The sequence below is a fragment of the Medicago sativa genome, chromosome 7 (genome assembly GCF_051527215.1).
Source record: "Medicago sativa cultivar Bolivia chromosome 7, Bolivia_mono, whole genome shotgun sequence".
Classification (NCBI taxonomy): domain Eukaryota; kingdom Viridiplantae; phylum Streptophyta; class Magnoliopsida; order Fabales; family Fabaceae; genus Medicago; species Medicago sativa.
This window is the reverse complement of record NC_140755.1, coordinates 14,619,328-14,625,486: the sequence shown is the minus strand read 5'-3', so window position 1 is coordinate 14,625,486 and position 6,159 is coordinate 14,619,328. Positions and strand designations below refer to the sequence as shown.

The following is a 6,159-nucleotide window of genomic DNA, read 5'->3' as shown; positions in this document are numbered from 1 at the left end:
AGTGTGGACACAAAACAGAGTAGTGGAGAAGGTGGTTGTACAATTCGTACAGAAGTACAATGTCAACGCTTTCGTCCAAAATTGCAAGCACATGCCTTCAAACACCTTTGAAATGACTGTTGCAATGTTCCACTAATTTTCTGCTATGTTTTCGAATCCAATAGACAGCTTTTGCAGTGTTGATTCTTCAATCTTTGAATCTTTTGCAAATCCAATTGATCTTCAGCTTCTGGTGAAATGACTTCTGATGAGGCAGCTTCTGATGATGCAGCTTCTGATAACGCAGCTTCTGATAATGCAGCTTCTGATAACGCAGCTTCTGATAATGCAGCTTCTGATGATGTGGCTTCTGGACCTCTTGTCTTCAGAAGCGGTAATCTTCAGGAGCACCATTTCTTCAGGAGCGCTTTACTCTCTTCAGGAGCAGCTTGACTTCAGTAGCGCTTTACTTTCTTCAGGAGCAGCTTGACTTCAGGAGCGCTTTCCGTCTTCAGGAGCGTATTGCCTTCAGAAGCGTCTAAGCTTCATTTTCTTTTGCTCTTTATTTGCTCATTCAGAACCAATTAATGATGTAACTTTTTAACTGTGGTCCTGTACACTTGAACAAATATTAGCTAGTCCAATTTACAATTTTTAATACCTTGTTATCATCAAAACTTTCTAAGGTTCATTGTTAAACACATTTTGTTCCAACAGATTTCACGAAATCATGCCACAATTTTTCAAGAGGACAGCCATCAAATTGTGAGTCAAAACTCAACAATATCATGAAGGTGAGAAAAACACAAGAACGAGAGGGGGTGTTTGAATTGTGCTTTATTCGTTTGCATCTCTTTAAAAAAACATATAACAACGGAAAGTATAGAGATAAGGAAAGGGACAACAAAAAGAATATATTATAGTTCACCTCACAACCTGAGATTACTTTCAGTCCCCTTCCACTTCCAATAGATTTTTCACTATAATCAAATCTAATTACAATAACACCACTAAGACAACCTTGTACTAGATTTCGTTGCCTCAACCTAAATGACTTTCTAATCTCAATCTAGAGCTATACAACAAGTTGTTTACAAAAAAAGGTGTTTGCATAAACTTTAGGAATAGTTAACATATATGAAGCTCAGTAAACTTAAAGTGTAACCTCACATGTGTTTCTTTATCTTTTGCTAGACATTGTATATACTATAATTGAAATAGTGTATATATATGAAAAATTGGACATGCATGTAATAGTAGTTTAGGGAATGACAACTTTTGTTTTTATATTAAGTTTAACTAATCCTCACATAATTGGTTTGTAAAGTATGATTTTCACTTTTTATAACATATATTTAGACATGATCTCATGTAACAGCCAATTTCAAATGATACAAATTACACATTATATAGTTTTTTTTTTTGTGATCACACACTATATATTATTTTGCCTATTATATATATTTTTTAAATAAAATATACATTTAGAAATTGTAAAATGAGTGACAATTATCTATCGTGCTCTTGGATTTCCAATCTCATAAAACACCGTTGCAGAAAACAAAGGTTGATCTTCAGTGCTGGCTGAATTGGTGCTTACTTTGCTTGTTTGAGTCTCATAATCATCACTGCTACTCGTGAAACGAACATCGCTTCCATCTTCACTTGTAAGCTGCGATACTTGTTGTTTTTCCTCACTTTTTTCCTTTTCATGATTCCAACCAAACTTAGTATCCTCCTCACTCATCTCCAACTGCAACGCAAACTCTAAAGCTCCAACCACATCACTCATTGACATTCGTTGATTTCCATCATCATGCAAACAACTCAACACCATTTGACAATAACTTCTGAGACATTCAGCCGTTATAGAATTCTTTATGAACGGGTCCACCATATCTTCAAGGATCACACCTTCATTGTAACATCTTTGGAACCAAAACACTAAACTAGCTTTTTTCTTTTCCAAAGAACGAACCAAAGGTGGTCTCGCACACAACACCTCAAGAAGCACAACACCGAAGGAGTAGACGTCGGACTTTAGAGTCAACCTTTGACGAAGGTAGTATTCGGGATCTAAATACCCGAGACTACCCTTCACCTTAGTGCTGACGTGGGTCATCGACATTCCTGTTGGACCCACTTTTGATAAACCGAAATCAGAAACCTTAGCCACCCATTTATCATCTAACAATATGTTGGTACTCTTCACATCACGGTGTATGATATTGTGCTTCGCACCTGCATGAAGATAATGCAAACCCCTTGCCGCACCCAATAGAATCTCAAGTCTCTTCTTCCAAGTAAGAGGTTCGTTATCTGAACCATAGAGATATTCACGAAGAGTGCCACGTTCCATGAAGTCATAAACAAGAATCATCTCTGCACCTTCGTTGCAATATCCAATGAGTGAAACCAAGTGAATATGACGAAGCTGAGAGAGTAACTCTATTTCATTCATGAACTCGTCTACACCTTGTTGAGAACCTGGTTTCAAAGGTTTTATTGCTACGGGTGTACCTTCATCGATGTAACCTTTGAACACGTTACCAAACCCACCAACTCCAATGATAAAAATATCTTCGAAGTTGTTTGTAGCGGCTTTTATCTCCGCTATTGTAAAATAGCGGCACAAATGGGATGGTAAAGTTGATGAACCTTCTTTTTTTGTCCTCCATGAAATTTCTTCCATTTCAATGAGATTCAAGTCTTCTTCTCCTTCTAGCATAAACTATGATTACCACAACAACAAATGCTAGCAAGAGACATGAAACTACAACAACAACAAGGATAACTGTTGTTGATTTCTTCTGTTGTTTAGTTGGTAAAACATTTTCCTTGGAAGATATATTAAGTTTTGGATTTGATCCAAAGAGATTATCATTTTTATCATTTATTTTCAAAATCTCGATGCCATTGAATGTGACATCACTGTATCTTGTGATACGTTCTGGTGCTCGTTGTAGCTTGATTGAAAGATTAAGTCTTTCAATTTGAGAGCTTCCTTCTTGAGAGTACATAGACACAGCATAATCTTTATGAACAGGAACCATAGGAGCAGTACTCCAATAAATCACATCAGCGTTTATCTCCGCCAAAGTATTAGCTATGAATATTTGAAAGACTCTATCACCTTTATTTTTGATATGCATATCAAACTCACAAAAATGCAACCTTACCATATAAGTAAAACCAACATCAACTTCAAAATTCCAAGTTACATTGAAATCCTTTGTCTCATCCAATCCACGACTTCTTGCAGTCAAGTAAACAGCTTCTGGTGCAGTGTAATTTGGAATGGTATTGTTTAAATAGTTTAGATGATCACTTCCATAAACACTTGATACACTATGTGGATATTGTCTCTCCAAGTAATGAGGATAATCGTTGTCCCAATAACGAAACATACCTGTATCTTGGTTAGCAGGAACTTGATTATCTCCAACATTGACTCTATAAACAATCTCCAAAGCTTTGTCGTTAAGACCTGGGTAATCACTGTTGTCTACGTCAAGTGATTTCAAATGATAATCTGGGTCAATGGGGTTTGTGTAATAGAGAAAAGAAGGCATAGACACAACTTCAATTCCGTTAACGAAAGCATAATAAGGATATGATTGGTTTATGTTGTTGGGAATGAAAGTTATGTTTAGGTTCTCATTTGGATTGATTTGGATACAATATTCTTTGGTGATTTTATCCTCATCATCATGAATCCAAAGAGAAGGGTTGAAGTTTTTAAGAAGGGTAAGGTTGTTGTTTACTTTAACAGAGAAAAGTGCATTTGAAAGGGAATTAGAAGGTTCAAAGTTTTTATAATATGTTGGGTAAAAAAAAAGGCGAAGAAAAACAGGGGAAGTAGTGATGCTAGGAAAAGAGTATGTGAAATTTGAGAGAGAGACACGTGCGTGTGTGTATGGAACTTGGATATTTGGAAGGGAATTAGGTTGTGTTTTAAGAGATGGGTTTGTGGTTTTTGGTTGAATGAAAGTAAAGAGATTTGTATTATCACTAATCAGGGTTGTATGAGTTAGCAAATAGAGGGAACAATAGCAAATAGAGAGATAGCAGGGTTGTATGGTTTTTGTTTATGGAGTTTGCCATAGTTCTCTGAGAAGAGAGTGAAGAGTAGATTTTGTTTTACTTGTTGAGGTTTGGGATCCCAGAACTTGCATTTATTGATTGATAGAGAGGTAGGAAGGGAAATTCCTACGAAACTACACTAGAGGCGACTAGTCATGAAATCGACTGCTTTGAAATGTTCAAACGATCTCTTTGGGAAGCATTTAGGATCACATAACATTGGATAAGAAATAAGAGAAATTCTAATATGGTCAGAGAACCAAATAAAAAACCTTTGGTTACACACACATAAAAAAATATTTTTTTATAATAAGGTGGAAATTGATAAAAAAAAAAGTGATTGAATATTTTAATGAGAATCTTTTTATATGCGTGTGACCAAACACTTTTCATTTGGTCCTGTGACCATGAAAGAATACCTCAAGAAATAATCCACCCCATTCTTTTTTTTTTTTTTGGTACAATAATCCACCCCATTCTATTACTATGGGTCACACAATTATTTATTACACTTATTATATATATATATATATATATATATATATATATATATATATATATATATACACACACACACTGTTAACTTGCACCCACCTAAAAACACCAAGGTGCAAGTTAACAAGCTGCACCTACTTGTACTTTACTAAAACACCATTTTGTCTCTATTAAACTTTATTTTAATTAAAAGGGCATTTTTGTAAATAGCATAAATAATATTTGTTTATAATAGAAAAACATGGGTGTTTACTATTAACTTACACCCACCTAAAAACACTAAGGTGCAAGTTAACAAGCTGCACCTACTTATACTTTACTAAAACACCATTTTGTCTCTATTAAACTTTATTTTAATTAAAATGGCATTTTTGTAAATAACATAAATAATATTTGTTTATAATAGAAAAACACGGGTGTTTACTGTTAACTTACACTCACCTAAAAACACTAAGGTGCAAGTTAACAAGCTGCACCTACTTGTACTTTACTAAAACACCCTTTTGTCTCTATTAAATTTTATTTTAATTAAAATGACATTTTTTTTGTAAATAGCATAAATAATATTTGTTTATAATATAAAAACATGGGTGTTTTGGTAAATAACTAGTAGGTACAGCCTGTTAACTTACACCTTAGTGTTTTTAGGTGGGTGCAAGTTAACAGTCATATATATATATATATATATATATATATATATATATATATATATATATATATATATATATATATTACACTCACCGAAAAACACTAAGGTGCAAGTTAGCAAGCTGCACTCACTTATAATTTACTAAAACACGATTTTGTTTATATTCTAATTAATTTTAAATAGAAGGACAATTTTGTAACTAGCTTAAGAAATATCCTTAAAAAAAGAAACAAAAAAGACAATGACATGCTTAAGGTACAAAACATGTAATAAAGACAAACTTTTAAGGAAACAATATTTGGAATGATGAAAGTGGGTGTAAATTAGTGAAGGTTGCTAACTTGCACCTTAATAATACTTATAAAAATGAGTGTAAATAATCAAGTGGGTGTAGGTTCCTACACCTTAGTGTTTTTAGGTGGGTGTAAGGTGCGTGTAACTTGCACCTATATGGAATTTACACCCACCTAAAACACTAAGGTGCAAGTTAGTAAGCTACACCCACCTAAAGTTAGTTAACAATATAATAGAAAAAAGGCTTAATTGCATTTTCCCCTATCTTTTGTTAATTATGCGATTTTGCACCCCCTATTTTTTTTAGCGATTTTGCACCCCATCTTTTTGCCCTCTTTCTGATTTTGCACCCCATCTTTGTTTTCAATTGCACTTTTGCCCCTATCTTTTTGCTAATTGTGCGATTTTACACCCCCTCTTCTTTTTTTGAGCGATTTTGCACCCCATCTTTTGCCCCTTTTCCCCTCTTTTAATGATGATTTTGAACAAAACACAATTGACAAAAGATGGGGTGCAAAATTGCTCAAAAAAAGAGGGGGTGCAAAATCGCACAATTAGCAAAAGATAGGGGAAAAGTGCAATTAAGCCTAGAAAATATAACATTAGTGATTCATTGTTATTGTAAAACGACATATAATTTACGACAATTTTTTTCCAAA

The 6,159-nt window shown here is 34.1% G+C and overlaps 1 pseudogene; it reads right to left on the bottom strand.

The window, feature by feature from the left end:
* Positions 1-1,318: 1,318 nt before the first annotated feature.
* Positions 1,319-4,125, bottom strand: LOC146904479 (receptor-like protein kinase FERONIA pseudogene; annotated as a pseudogene).
* Between the last annotated feature and the right edge of the window lie 2,034 nt (positions 4,126-6,159).